Source organism: Calonectris borealis, chromosome 1 (assembly GCF_964195595.1).
Source record: "Calonectris borealis chromosome 1, bCalBor7.hap1.2, whole genome shotgun sequence".
In the NCBI taxonomy this organism is placed as follows: domain Eukaryota; kingdom Metazoa; phylum Chordata; class Aves; order Procellariiformes; family Procellariidae; genus Calonectris; species Calonectris borealis.
The window spans coordinates 94,069,121-94,083,245 of record NC_134312.1 but is presented as its reverse complement, the minus strand read 5'-3'; the positions used below and the strand labels follow the sequence as shown (position 1 = coordinate 94,083,245).

Genomic DNA, 14,125 nt, shown 5'->3' with positions numbered 1-14,125 from the left:
CTTGCATATAGTACACAGAAAAGAGCCCAGCATTTCTTGTCTAAATGCCGGGTATTTTGCTTCTGATTTCAGTGAAGCTAATTATTCAGTATGTTTAGTGGGTCTACTTTAGCCTTAGATATCCCGGGTGCTCAACTATTTATGCATTTTAATCGCTCACATTACAATGTCAACATAATGCTGTTTGCAGTACAGGCACATGAAATGGCTGTCCTCTGCAGCTGATACTCCTTCGTAGGTGCTCAGCAATCATGGCAATTGAAGAATTGGAGTTTACATGAGGGTCTAAATGCCTTGCCACAGAGTCTTTGAGAGGTATGCTTTTTCAGCAAATGTACATAACTTGCTTTCATATACTTCAAGTTAAGCATCCAAGGTTTTGAAAATGGAGGTCACAAAGCAAGATAACTGCTGTATGGAATTAGCTGCCTAGGCTGTCACTCAGCCACATACATTTTTGACACTAACAAGTGGGAAGCCTCGATTTTCTTCTCTCTGCCAATGCTACTGCTTTGCCACTTCTCCTTAACACTCTAACTAGTTACCCTGTGGTATTGTTTTAACAAAAGGTCAAGTCAATCTTCAACAGAAGAAAAAAATGTCATTAGTTATACGGTTAACAAGAAAAGTGTATCTTACGGTCTCCTTTGATGAAAGTAACTAGTGATTTATAACTAAAAGGAAGAGGAGCTTATGTTTAGAAAGCAGTGCTGTTATTTTTTCCAGCAACTTTAATGTTGCCAGTGACATTTCCCTGAATACATGTCCAGCTTCCTCTGAAAAACATGCAGTGGGTTTAACAAGCCTTGTGCTTCCAAAGCTTTCCAGAACCTATATCTACCTTTTTCACAAGAGAGGCAGAGTGTGCATTGCTCCTCCATGTATTTGATTTGTCTGCCACCTTCCCTCTAGTTTCAGTGTTCTTTCAAATCCTTTCATCTGAACAGAGCTGCAAAAAGAATCAAGATAACAAGCTAGATGCTGTCTCATGTCTAGATTTATCAAAACTTGAGTAACAAGTAAGTGGAAAATGCATCCAATTTTCTGTTTGTGGCTGCAATTGCATGTGTGATACAGGATGTGGCTTCTAACATAACTGGTACAAACGCAACAGCATATATGGGTCTTTTAAGCACCCTAAAAAGTCAATCGGCTTTGCAAGGTAAGACATGCAGCTGAGGTGAGTCCCAGCTGGCAGACATAAATATCCCCCAGGCCAAGAAAAGGCAAGACAGGCAAGCATGAAAGCAGCTCTGAGGTCAACACTTCCTCCTCTCCACCCTTTCCTGCCACTGCAGAAAAGCAGAACTGTCTGATAAGAAGGATAAAAGTGTTTTTCAACCACCCCCTTCTTGACAGAAAATAAGAGACTGATTCTGTGGTGTTTGTGCCTGAGTTAGGACACTTGTTGAGTGGGAGACACCAGCAAAGTACAGCACCATCCATGAAGACTTTTTGGCATTGGTCCTAAATAGCGTGGCAATAAAATACTGTTACCAGCTCTATGTAACCACGTTATTTTTTGTTTGCATCATCATAGCATCAATGGACCCAAATGGGGTAGGCACCGAAAAAATCCAGAGACTGAAGCTCAGACTCCTCTTATTTTAAAACAATAGCCAATAAAGGGATATCTATGTACCCTTGGTATTCTGTAGGATGTGTATTTTGGGTAAGGTATTGTCCCGATCCGATGTCGGGGCAGGTTTCGATATGATCCCAAGAGCGAGATTAAGACACAAACGAGGTCAAATGCCGTATACCCAAAACAGCAACTTTTAATATCAAAAGTAGAAAATTAGTAGCAGTAGGATAGAGTAAAAAGACAGAAGTCAAGCAGGCATTCAGGATAGAGTTGCAAGAATAGTCACCGCCATGGATCCGCGGCGTCCCGGGGGTCCAAGCCTCTCGATGTTCCGGCGGTGGGCGGCCGCTCCGGGGTCCGCGGTGTTTCGGCGGGGGCGGCAATCGCGCCGGGGTCCTCCTGGCAGTCCCTGTTATTCTCATTCGAGGGCTGCAGTTTCCATGGCAACGCCACGTCTCCGCATTCCTGAGTCTTGGCCGTCCAAGCACGTGCCAGCCAGAGATCTTTCACACCTCGCCGCCGCTCTCAGCAGCCAAAGGAATCCTCGCCCAGATCTACAATTCCGTCTTTTTCACACCTTGCCAGCCGGAGATCTCTGTGGCCTTGCAGCCATTCTTACAATACTCAGCAGGCAAAGGAACCCTCGCCCAGATAAGCAGTCTTTGAGACAAAAGTTCTACAATTCAGTCTTTCACACCACCCCGTGGCTCAAAGATTGCTTCAGGACCCATGGCGGTTTTGAGAAAGGTAGTTATGTAGAAAAGGCTAAAAAAGAGCAATTCATACAATCCGCACTACTGACAGCGTGGTTCGACGCACAGCGCGCATTTGTTTAACACCATCAGGTGAAAAGGTGGTTACAAATTGTATATTGGTTACAACACGTGGAATTAACTGTATAAAACATGGAATAACACATGGCAAGAACAACAACATGACAAAACTACATAACAAATAAAATAAAACTCGCTTAACCCATGGGCCGCCTGGGAACCAGGAAAACAAGTCAAAATCCCAGCCTTTCCATGTCTGGACAGGAACATGGGCCAATTTTCGTATTCCTATGGTAATTTGTTTAACAATTTTACTGCTGTCATCAATTTTTAAGCAACAGTTGGAATGACTCAGTTTACCACAGAGTCATTCCCCCTTCTTCAGCTAGCAGGTAATCAAGAACCATGCAGTGTTGGGATATCGCTGTTCGCATTTGCGTAGCCTGGTCTGCTTATAGATCCAGGGCATGGGCTGTCTCGTCAGTAATAATTTCTAGGACGGCTTGTAGCCGGATGATGCGGTTTAAATTATAGATAGGTTCTCGAGCACCGCTAATCCACTCGTTGGGGTTCCAGGTGACAGGTCTCCATAATGCTGGATTATACGCTGAGGGGTCCACTCATCTTTACCCCAGGTTTGACCACTTCCACCTGTTATAGAGGTATCGATGGACCACCGATATCAATTGAGATCATCGTATAACTTAACACCCAAACTGTCACCTTCATCCTCCGGAAGCAAAAAGAACAAGGGGCGAATTAGCCCCACATAACACACCCCAGTCCAATTTTTGGGCAATTGCTTGTATGCGTGTTGTCCACAGATCCAATAATGAGCTTTCATTGCCCAGGTACCATTTTCAAACAGACCTGTGGGGGTCCATGGTAATTGGAAATATGTTATTGAAAATTGTCTGCTCCAAGTGGATGGTTTAATGGTATGCGTACGTTGTTGCCAGATATCTTGTAAATGGAACAGGACCAAGCACCGGTAATATTTTTCATGTGATTGATCGGAGACCAATAGGAAGGAAATATTTTCCCATGCCCGGTCTCATTCACCCAGGCCCATCCCAGCTCCCGAGGTACAAAAGATCAACTATTGTAGTTAAACATTGTCTTACAGCCCTCAATGAAGCAATGGTTTCTGTATGTATAGGTCCAATTACATTTGCTATTTCCTACAAAAACACCACCCTCCTGTGTTCAATTTGGACAATATTCACCTCGGGTCGCATATTGTATCGTCCAGGGCCGTGTATCCTCGCTCCAATAGGAATCATTTTTTATCTCACTGTATTACTCACTAACCATTTAGGAGAAAGGGGGACGGAAGTCCAGGGCCATCTTTCTAGACCAAATGGCCCTCCACATACCCAAAAATTGCTAATATTAAAGGTATCAGCTACTTGTTGACCTAAAACAATAAATTCATTTTGCCATGACAAGTCAGAAAGGAGGGAGCCGGAACTTCCCCAGATACTAAAGACGGTGGTAATGGTCAACCAAAACATCTGATGGTATATCAGAAACACCCTACGAATATTAACAAAGAAATCACCAACAGAACCATGCAGGCAACCAGCAGCTTCGTGTATTCCTTCTAGCTGGCTTCAGAGTTTCCACCTGGAAAAGAAAAGAAAGCAACTCGGTCCGTTTTAAGGAACCGGAGGCAGGTTGTTGTTAGAAAGATGGAATAATCCACCTCATGTTAATCTTATGTTCTTTCCCGTGAGCATCTTTTGTTTCGATAGCTGAAATTTGAGCCCCAGTATCTACCAAAATCGTGACCGGGACTTGTTTCAGCCCCACAACACCTGTAATTAGTTAATCACCTCAGCTGTTTTCGGTGAGCCGTCTGATATATACCCAACTTTCACACACACACCACACCCCCCCCCCCCCACCACTGGAGGGCAAAGGATCTATTTTCCCGCCGAATATCAGGGGACATTTCTTTCTGATTAAGTCAATTAAAGGGTGCACTCGGGGTGGTATTTTTGTCTTTATCTGCCGATTTATCAGGCCATTCAGACACCAGTTTTTCTAACTTGTCAGTCGGCAACCCATCCATTAAGTCACGCGGGATCCCCTTTTGCCACCCCTTTGCCCACAGACTGCTGCGCTTATTTGGGATGTCCTTTCCTCCAGGTAGTTTAGCGAGGGGTGTTTCTCCATCACCCTCAGGGCGTGGAACCATTTTTACTTCAGCTCGCTTCAGGCCTCTAGAGTCTCTTTTAGTGGCTGGAAGGTTTACGGGGCCATACTTGCGCCCGTAATCGATCAATTCTTGGGCGACCTCCCCCCAAGTCCACATCTTCCTATCTGGGGAGCGGCAGTGCCGATCGGGTATAAGTCCTTCTAAAGCAGCCGCAACTCTTTCGCCCTGAGGCATTGCCTGTATTTTCCCCTGTAACTCTATACCAATCGGCTTTAAGGGATTGGGGAGTCCCCTTATACGGGGAGTCATTCACTCAGGATCTACAGGCATCATCATCGGGGACTCCTGCCTAGGCTCCAGCTTCCGATCATACATCATTTGCAAGCAAGCTGCCTTCTGCACACTTTCCACCAACTGATCAACAGTCCCCGTGATTGCGAGGGGATCCCCCCCTCTCCAAGGGGCTCAAACCCTCTGCCCAATAGGCTGCCCGCTGGGTTAAAGACCAAGGGGCGCGGTAATTGCCGGTAGTTAAAAATACTCCCGGTCCCCAACACCCCTCCGCCTCCTTTTCACTTAACAAAATCTGATCCCCCCCAGATAACGATACTCTCCACATATATTCCGTCTCCAACTCCCTAGGGGTTTGACCAAAATCCTTTTTTAACTTTGCCAACTCGGGGGCACTATAGGGGACCTCCTTGGTTGTAACCTGGGGGAACTGATCCTGATCATCATCATAAATATATTGCGTCTTAACCAAGGGTCGCAGCGAGAGAGGCTCTAATTTCTGTACTCTTTCTCTCGCTGCCTGCAAGTCGTTAAAAGGATAACCAGTTTCCAGTCTTGGGGGTATTTCCTCGTGGGCAGTGCCCGCAAGGAGTTGCTGCTTAAGAGCAATCTGCAGATATTTCACCTGGTCTCTCTCTCCTTCAAGCTGTTCCTTGAATTCCGCCACTTGCCCCTGAAGGGACCAAACGAGGTTTTGGAGGGATTCAACAATTAGGGATTGATTCCTCAACGCGACAACGTTCCCTCGCCTCTACAGCAGCGGCTAAACTGGCACCAAGAACAGCACAAACAATCGCTTTTCCTCTTCCAGATCTCACTCTCGCATCTTTTGCAAAGCACTCGTTCGATCAACCACACTCTGCAAATTATACCAATTTCCCTGAGCCCAGTCTATTCCGGGTACAGAGGGTCGTTCATTATGTTTCTCCAAAAACTCAAAACAAAACTTCTCCCCCCGAAGGGACAGTTTTAGTATCACTCATCTTTATCCAGAACGGGGAAGCGGTCGTCTCGGGAAGGCAGCGCGCAAGTTTCGAACACCCCCCGCCCCCTTCACTCTCCTGAGAGGTTTCACGTATTTGCAAAACAATACAGCAAGTAAGTTTTAAACACAGACACAAAGTGGGAAGCGGTCGTCTCAGGAAGGCAGCACGTAAATTTCAAACACAGCAAACACAGACCCGCACCCCTTACTTTCCTGAGAGGTCTCACGTATTTGGGGAATAGTACGGCACTCTCGTCTCAAGGGATCCTGTCCGTGACGCCAATTTTAATGTCCCGATCCGATGTCGGGGCAGGTTTCGATATGATCCCAAGAGCGAGATTAAGACACAGACGAGGTCAAATGCCGTATACCCAAAACAGCAACTTTTAATATCAAAAGTAGAAAATTAGTAGCAGTAGGATAGAGTAAAAAGACAGAAGTCAAGCAGGCATTCAGGATAGAGTTGCAAGAATAGTCACCGCCATGGATCCGCGGCGTCCCGGGGGTCCAAGCCTCTCGATGTTCCGGCGGTAGGCGGCCGCTCCGGGGTCCGCGGTGTTTCGGCGGGGGCGGCAATCGCGCCGGGGTCCTCCTGGCAGTCCCTGTTATTCTCATTCGAGGGCTGCAGTTTCCATGGCAACGCCACGTCTCCGCATTCCTGAGTCTTGGCCGTCCAAGCACGTGCCAGCCAGAGATCTTTCACACCTCGCCGCCGCTCTCAGCAGCCAAAGGAATCCTCGCCCAGATCTACAATTCCGTCTTTTTCACACCTTGCCAGCCGGAGATCTCTGTGGCCTTGCAGCCATTCTTACAATACTCAGCAGGCAAAGGAACCCTCGCCCAGATAAGCAGTCTTTGAGACAAAAGTTCTACAATTCAGTCTTTCACAGGTATAGCTAGAATTTCTAAATCAAATCTCTAGCTGATCTTAAGGACAGCTCTTCAATAAAGCATGAGGAAGAGAACACAAATAGAGTGACAAAATTCAAATGTATTACTAAATAAATCATTGGTGTTTCTATCTCTTGCAGAAGCAACAGGAGTATTGCCTAGAAGGGATGAGAATGTCAGACGCTCCTCTGCAGACCCTGCAAAAGCAGTCATGTGGGACAGAGAGCAGGAAAAAAGAGAAAGTAGGAAAGATGTGTTAAAGTCAATGTGTCTGATATAAGATGAAAATTTTCCAATATCAACTAAATAAATAAACAGTTTATAATTTGTTCTTTTCTCCAGTGAAGAGCTTATACCCGTGAAAGTACCCTAGTATAACAATTTCATCAGAAATGGCTAAAGATTCACTCTCTAAACACAAAGAGGACTTTCACCTTGACAAATAAAGCAAGTATTGAGTTGCATGTAATTCTCAAATGAGGTTTGAAATACATACAAGACCTTACAGTTCTCCAACTCTCTCTCCTTGGAACTCCATATAGTCGAGGATTTATTTTACAAAGGTGTAAGTACCTTCTTATGGTAAATTCAACAAAACCAGCAATCTTTGAACTCTGGCCTTGGTTGTATCAGCGTGAATCTGAAGCAACCCCACTGTGTTCTACAAATTCCTTCCAATACACAAACAAAACAGAAGTCAGGCTCTGGAGCTCAGGTCCCAGCCTGAGTTGGAAATGAGACAGATAAGTACTTTTAGCTCCATAAAAGAAAAGCTCAATATACTGACAAGATAGTCACTTTCACTTTCTTCCTTGAATTGTCATCAGGCACTGAACAGTGCATATTTTAGTACTGGGAACTAATTGAACTGGATTGCTATAAGACACTTCTGAGAAGTTGCCCTTTTAATTTGTTTCTTCAAAGTAACCGTCCATATTGACATGCCATTTTGCTCCTGCAGAAGCATAGAGCAGGGACACTGCTTTTACTGTGAACCTTCTTTTTTCTGTTTCTGGCACATATCCTAGATTCTGTAATTTAATATTCCTGCCAAAAGTACTGGAAACATCTGAGAGGATCCTCATGGGATTAAGGACAAACTGTGGAGTACATTCTTGGCATTGGACTACACTGGAAGCCTGCATTTTTCTTGCTGTTCCTGAATATTTGTGAGCTAATCAGATAAGACCACACAGCAGAATTAAGAGCAACTTGATGTTGTTTTACTTTTTCTTCTCAAACCATCCCAGGATCTAATGCACTCCTACTCTTAGTCTAGGGAATGTGCTTAGGTCAAGCGGATGCATTTACGCTCATTAACCTTGCATATTAACAAAGTGAGAACAGGTTGTGGCGTGGCTGAGGACACAACTTCTACTTTTTTTTCTGCACGCTAGAAAATGTGTACTCGGCCATGAATCCTGCTCCTGTTTACTGATGTAAGGGGTCAGTAACATAAGGACAGCCACAGTGAATCAGACCAAATCTATAAAAAGCCAGTCTCCTTCCTTGGACAGTGGCCAATAATGGGTACTTTGGGAAAGAGTACAAAAAACAGGGCAAGATTGACTCTTCCTCTAATATATCCTAGTGAGATCTGGTAATTCAGGGCCAGCCAGAGCCAGAAGCTGGTTTTGCATCTGTGCATTTAAAAGCCTTTCTATGATTTTCTTCAGTTCCTTTTTTGAGCCCATTTATACTCCTGGTCTCCATAACACCCTGCGCCCATCAGTCTCATAGTTTGTTTCTACTGTGCTAGGTAAAAAGAACTTGCCTTTGCTTGATTTAAGCCTGCTGCCTGGTAATTTCAATGGCACTCTGACTTCCTGTCCTGTGATAGAATAGCCCTCTCGCTAACCACTCGCGGACCATATGTTGAATACCAGGTCATCAGCAGTAGAACCACTATCACCACTATCTGTCCCACCACTCTCTGGTCAGGCAGGGGCTGCATTTACAAGTACAGAAGGAGATATACAGACAAAACAAACAACATAAGTTTTATCTTTTGCTGTCACTATACCCACAAATTACAGGGAAAACTTTCAGAATAAAAAAATACATTGAATGTCAACAGTTTCTGAACTTACTAAATAATAACCAAAGCTCTCAGAGATCTAGTAAGTCTCCCTTGAAGAGTAAGCCCGGGTTTTGTACTTTACACAAAGAAACTGCTCAAGCTAATGAATGACAGCTGTTAAGAGTTCACTTCCCAGTACTTCCAGGAAGGGCTGGAAAACATGCTAGCTTGGACATTTTTCAAGATCCAAAGACCTAAGCACTGAAAAAGTCAATCATATATATCTAACTGCTTGAACGCAAGCTGTAACTTGCTATCTGAGTTTATGGAGAACTTGTCAAAAAATTATACAAGAAAGTGTACAGCAAAACTTAAAACATATTAAAACATATTAAACTGTTAAACTGTTTAAGTAATGTCTTTTACAAAAGTGCAATTGAAATAATTGAGCTACAGAGAGCACATCCAAAACATTGACTTCAAATTAGCAAGAAATCAGTCAGTTTAAAAATTATAAGAACTTAAGAACCTTGCCTACTTCCTATATTGTAAGATTATTCTTCAAAAAAGGTGTATGATCTCTAAAATGCTCATGCTTTCATGAAGCCCCCAGAGTCATCCAGTATATAATATTGCTGTAATCCTGTGACAAAACTGCCCTGAAAATGTAACAGGAACAAGTTAATATGTTTTTAGAGCAGTATCTTCCACAATTCCACAGACTAATAGAGAATATTAACACTGATATATGTTTTTGAATTATCTAGAGAAATGCTACAGCAGTATTAAAAATAACTCGCTTTTCTGTTATATTGGACGGTTCAAATAGTGCTCCACAAGTTTACCGGACTTGATGCAGAGTTCTAGGACAGGTTAATATTGTATGTCTAATATCCCTTCCTTTACTTCTTACAGCTAAATATAAAATGAGAAAGAAATGGATCACAATGATAGAGGAGGTCACACTGATATCAGGGCAAGGCAGTGGAACAACTATTCAGCTAGTGCATCATGCCTGAATCCTCCACTTTCCACAGTTAACAGACGTAGCCCCTTATCTGTTTAAGACAGAGCCTGTAAAAACACTAATTATACTGTGCAACTCAACTTTATAACCTAAGAGACAGCCTATCTTAAGAATCAATAAAGGCAGGTAGGGCCCTATGTCCTATGGTTTTCACGTGGCCCCTTGTTTTAAAAATAAAAGCCATCCTCTTACATCTTCCTTTGATAGGTGAAAATAAGATAACTTCTCCAAGGCCTCTTATTAAGAAATCTAGAGGGAGAAATTTTGTTTCTCCAGGAAGCAGGCACAGCGCTGCTGTGACTGGTCAGTATCTCACACTAATGGAGAATGAGAAAATCTGGAATAGAGGAAAAGTTTGAAACTTGTGAGAGAGGAAAATTTGCAGGAGTCTTCCACAAGTAAAAGTAGAAAACAGCTCTCTTGTGAAAAGTAGACTCAGAAAAACAACACTAAGCACTTGTGCTTCCACAAGAAACAGGACCCTAGGGGAAAACTAATGATGAGCATGTGATAGTCTAGCCAGGGACTTTCAAGGCGGCTTTGAAGAATGGGGGAAGGAAAGCATCGGGCCAGGGCTTTGGGTTTTATTACACTGAAAAAGAATGAAATTGAAGAAGTATTCAGAAGGGGAAGATAATGCAGTGCTGAGATCCAGTATTGTTTGGGACACTGTTTCATTTAAAAGCTGAAAAGACAATGAAATCCCACAGAACTCATGACAGGGCATGCTCTGGCAAGAAGGCCAAGTTACATAAACAGACAAAAAAGGAAGTCTGATGCCGAGGTGGTGCAGCTGCCCTACGACATCCTACACCTCATCAGCATTTTTGAGATCTCTGGTAAGGAGTCGTACAGAGTAAGTTCTTGGCAGACACTAGTATCAGTAAGAAATCGATTCTGTGGGTTTCAGTATGCTGGCCTGCTCCTCATTTGAGCTTATTTTAGTCCTTGCGAGCCACACCGTACCCAGCAGGACTCCCCTGGAGTAGTTCAGCCCACTTGGGAACACTAACTTTTAAAAAACATTAGTGGTTTCCAAACTAACTGTCATAAACTGCCCCCAGAAGCTTTTGTTCTCTGCCCTTGCTGTCCTCTCTCCCTCAAAGTACACCACCTACATTCATCCGTACAGGGGCTCTTCCACTTCTCCACTTCAGCCCAGTCCCCAGAGTCCCTGCTCATAGACTTGTCTCTGTGGTCCCCAGCCTCATCTCCAGAGTGATTATTTCTGCTTTGGTGACATTGCCCCGTCCACAGAGCTAGACCAATGTGAGATGAAAGATTAAGAAACTCAGGCAACAAAGGAAGTGAAAGTTGTGATTCAACAGATGGTGTTTTCTCTTAGGCAAGACTAAAATCAGACTGCTGCCAAGTCATTTATTGACTGGTCTTTTAAGGTGCTCTTTTTCAAACCAGATACAAGAACAGGCAGTGACAAAACATTGTTCTTTGTTTCTCAGAGTTTTGAGAGAAGAAAAAATTGCTCAAGACAGTGGGTTAATTTAGAAATCCACTAACCTGTTGATGAAGATCTGCAGTGTTTCACTTAAGACAGACATGCATTTCACGGGTAAGCAATGTGTTCCTGACACATACTTTGCACGTGGTGACAGTGGTCACCATACAAGGAGCTAGTGGGCTAGGATTCTCCACCCTGGTGAAGAGACACCTTTGGGAGGCCTGATGGCACAGATAGGAACAACTCTTCACTGTCTCTTCAGATATTCAAGAACCAGGAGCCACCAATGAAGCTAACAGAAGCTGGGTTCTAGAGAGACCCTACGGATCACAGAGCTCCTTGCTGGAGGATTTCCTAGCTGCAGAAAATTCTCAAGGGAACTGAACGAGCCTTTAGAAGAGACATCTATTGATAGTCACTAACCAGGTTCAGGAAATCCCTGAATTGAAAACACACATAGGCTAGGAGAGTATCCAGGAGAAGTATCATGCCTCATTCTTCTGCTTCCCCAGTGTCTGCTTTTAGGTTTGGTTGGCTTTTAGTCAGCCAGCTCAGTTTGTACTACCAATCTGTTCTTGTGCACATTACAAGGGCTGAACCTGTCCCCTCAGTACCATTCCTGCCCTGGGGGACGTGGCAAGTCTCACCAAGGCCATTCCTAACCATGCTTCTTGTGCATTAGAAGCACTTGTTCAAGAACCAGATCCTCTTGCTGAGTTTCCTGCAATTCTGCTCTTAGAGGATCTCCCACCTGCTCTCCCATCATCTCTTCTTGCAGCCACACCGCTGTCCCCACAGGGCATGTGTGCTTCCTCACCTGCTGGCCTGGCTAGGTGTGAGCTAGGCAGGGCTTCCCCGAGCTTGGACCAGCTGGTTCTCGGAAAGCACCCTTTCACATGCTAAGCTCCTGGCAAACCATGAGACAGTGAGCTTGGGGTCATTGCTGGAGATGGGGAGCAGGCAGATGCTTGGTCTGAACCAGTCTGATCATTTGTACATCTGTACTTCGAAGGCACAGCCCTCACTGACACTCAGGGTCATGCATGTGGGGTGCTGACTGCACCAAAAAGAGCCTTTGGATCATTGAGAATTATAACTGTTTTGAAAACAGAAGAAATATTGATGAATAACCTTAGAATCCAACCAGGTTTCTATGCTGAGGTAACAGACCTCATTCTACCCTAGCCTGTTCTGCATTTCATACCCACCCTGCAGGAGAGGAATGACTACATTAGATTTAAACCAATGGAGAAAATCAGGTCTGACAGTTAGATCTCGTCATTCAATAAAGGCCATTGCAAACCCCGTAGTTATAACTTCTATGAACTAACAGCATGAGGAAAGAGTATCTCTTACTTGACTGACTTAATGTAATAAGCAGGCCTTATCATTAGTTTTCTGGAGGCAATACAGGAAAATCAGTTTATCTTCTTTTTCATAAAATTCCTGCCTGACCTTATCCCTGCAGTACAGTGTAAGGGTAAGATTAAAATGGTGCATTAAGCCTATGGTTCCACCAGACGGTAAACCAGCCCCTCAACGCCAAGTTAAAAATGCCATAGCCAGGAACCATTGTGAGTCCCAGCTTCTAAATGACCACAACACTGCTCTTGTGTACTGTCTCTTGATTCTTACACTGGTCATCTTCCTTGTCAGCGAGGGTGGGCATAGCACCTTTTTCCATGGAACCTGGTTTCCCATCCTAAAGCTCTCTGTTGATTCCCCACATATGCATCGCAACCCTCCCTGCCACTAGTCTTCCTGCTAATGCCATCTTGCGTGGTGGCACTGATACGGCTGCTACTTCCCTAAGATTTCTATTTTAATAACTGCAACTATTAAAAAAACCTGCTGAATACTATATGATGTTCACTTACACGTGCCTTACAGAAGTCTGATCAGCAAGTGCATATTGTGAGATTCTCCGATTTAAAAATCTTGAAAACCGCAGCAAGCTGTACAAAACAAATGTGAACAATTACAAAGTTACTGGTGTGAATATGATTTAGTCCAGTTGAGGTAAGATGACCTAGAACCTAATGACATAGCTTTCATCCTGCCACCATGCCTTACACCAGGAAAAGTTATGGACACACAAGATACTAAGACAGCACTGCAGCTCTTTTAACCCAAGTTGCTGTGGTTACCACAGCCACAGAGAAAAATTTTAGCATCTCTCTCTTGCAAGAGTGGGAAAGATCTCATTTGACACCATGATAAAATGTGTAGTGTTTTCTGACAGCCTTAGAATCAAGGCTTCTTGATGGGCATTACTGAACTTAAGGGAGCATAAGCTCGTGATTTTAGATCTACAAGTTCAAAGTTCAGTTCTGTAGTTATACAGGAGCACTTCAAAGACTATAAATCTCTGGAGCTCTGTAGAGTTGCCCACAGAGTAGGGCACACTAGCACAGTGTATGTCTGTTACTCAGAAATAGCTACAGACACAAGTCTCTTAAGACTTGTGAGCTAACTCAGCTGGTCCTTTAGCTTAACCATAAACAACGCACTGATTATTCCAGGGAAGATGGAAGGGTGTGTATTTTGGCTTCTGGATGGACTTTCATAACAGCAAACATTACATTGAGTCTGTATAGTCTTGCAGCTACAGTGGCTGCAAGAAAAAAAAAAAATTATGACACTAGGGCAGAGGAGTAGTGTGTTTGACCTGGATCTCGGAACAAGGAAAGAAATAGGGAATCCACTTCAACAGATCACTTCTGCTCATTCTTTCTCTTTCCTTGGAAGCCTGGGAGAGAGGTTGTGCTTTGGCTTTTTAGCCTTGATGAAACCACATATGCAATAGCTATGGTTTTGGAAAACTCGTGATGTTTTTTGAAGATGGTGTTATGTGATAGCAAATCTGAAGGCAGAGCTGAAGGAAGGGCACAGAGGAAGCAGGAAAACAACGGACAGACCTCTCATTGCAGGGA

The 14,125-nt window shown here is 43.9% G+C and overlaps 1 pseudogene; it reads right to left on the bottom strand.

Annotated features, from left to right (window-relative positions):
- Window positions 1–4,288: 4,288 nt before the first annotated feature.
- LOC142078061 (uncharacterized) lies at window positions 4,289–12,861 on the bottom strand (annotated as a pseudogene).
- Window positions 12,862–14,125: the final 1,264 nt, after the last annotated feature.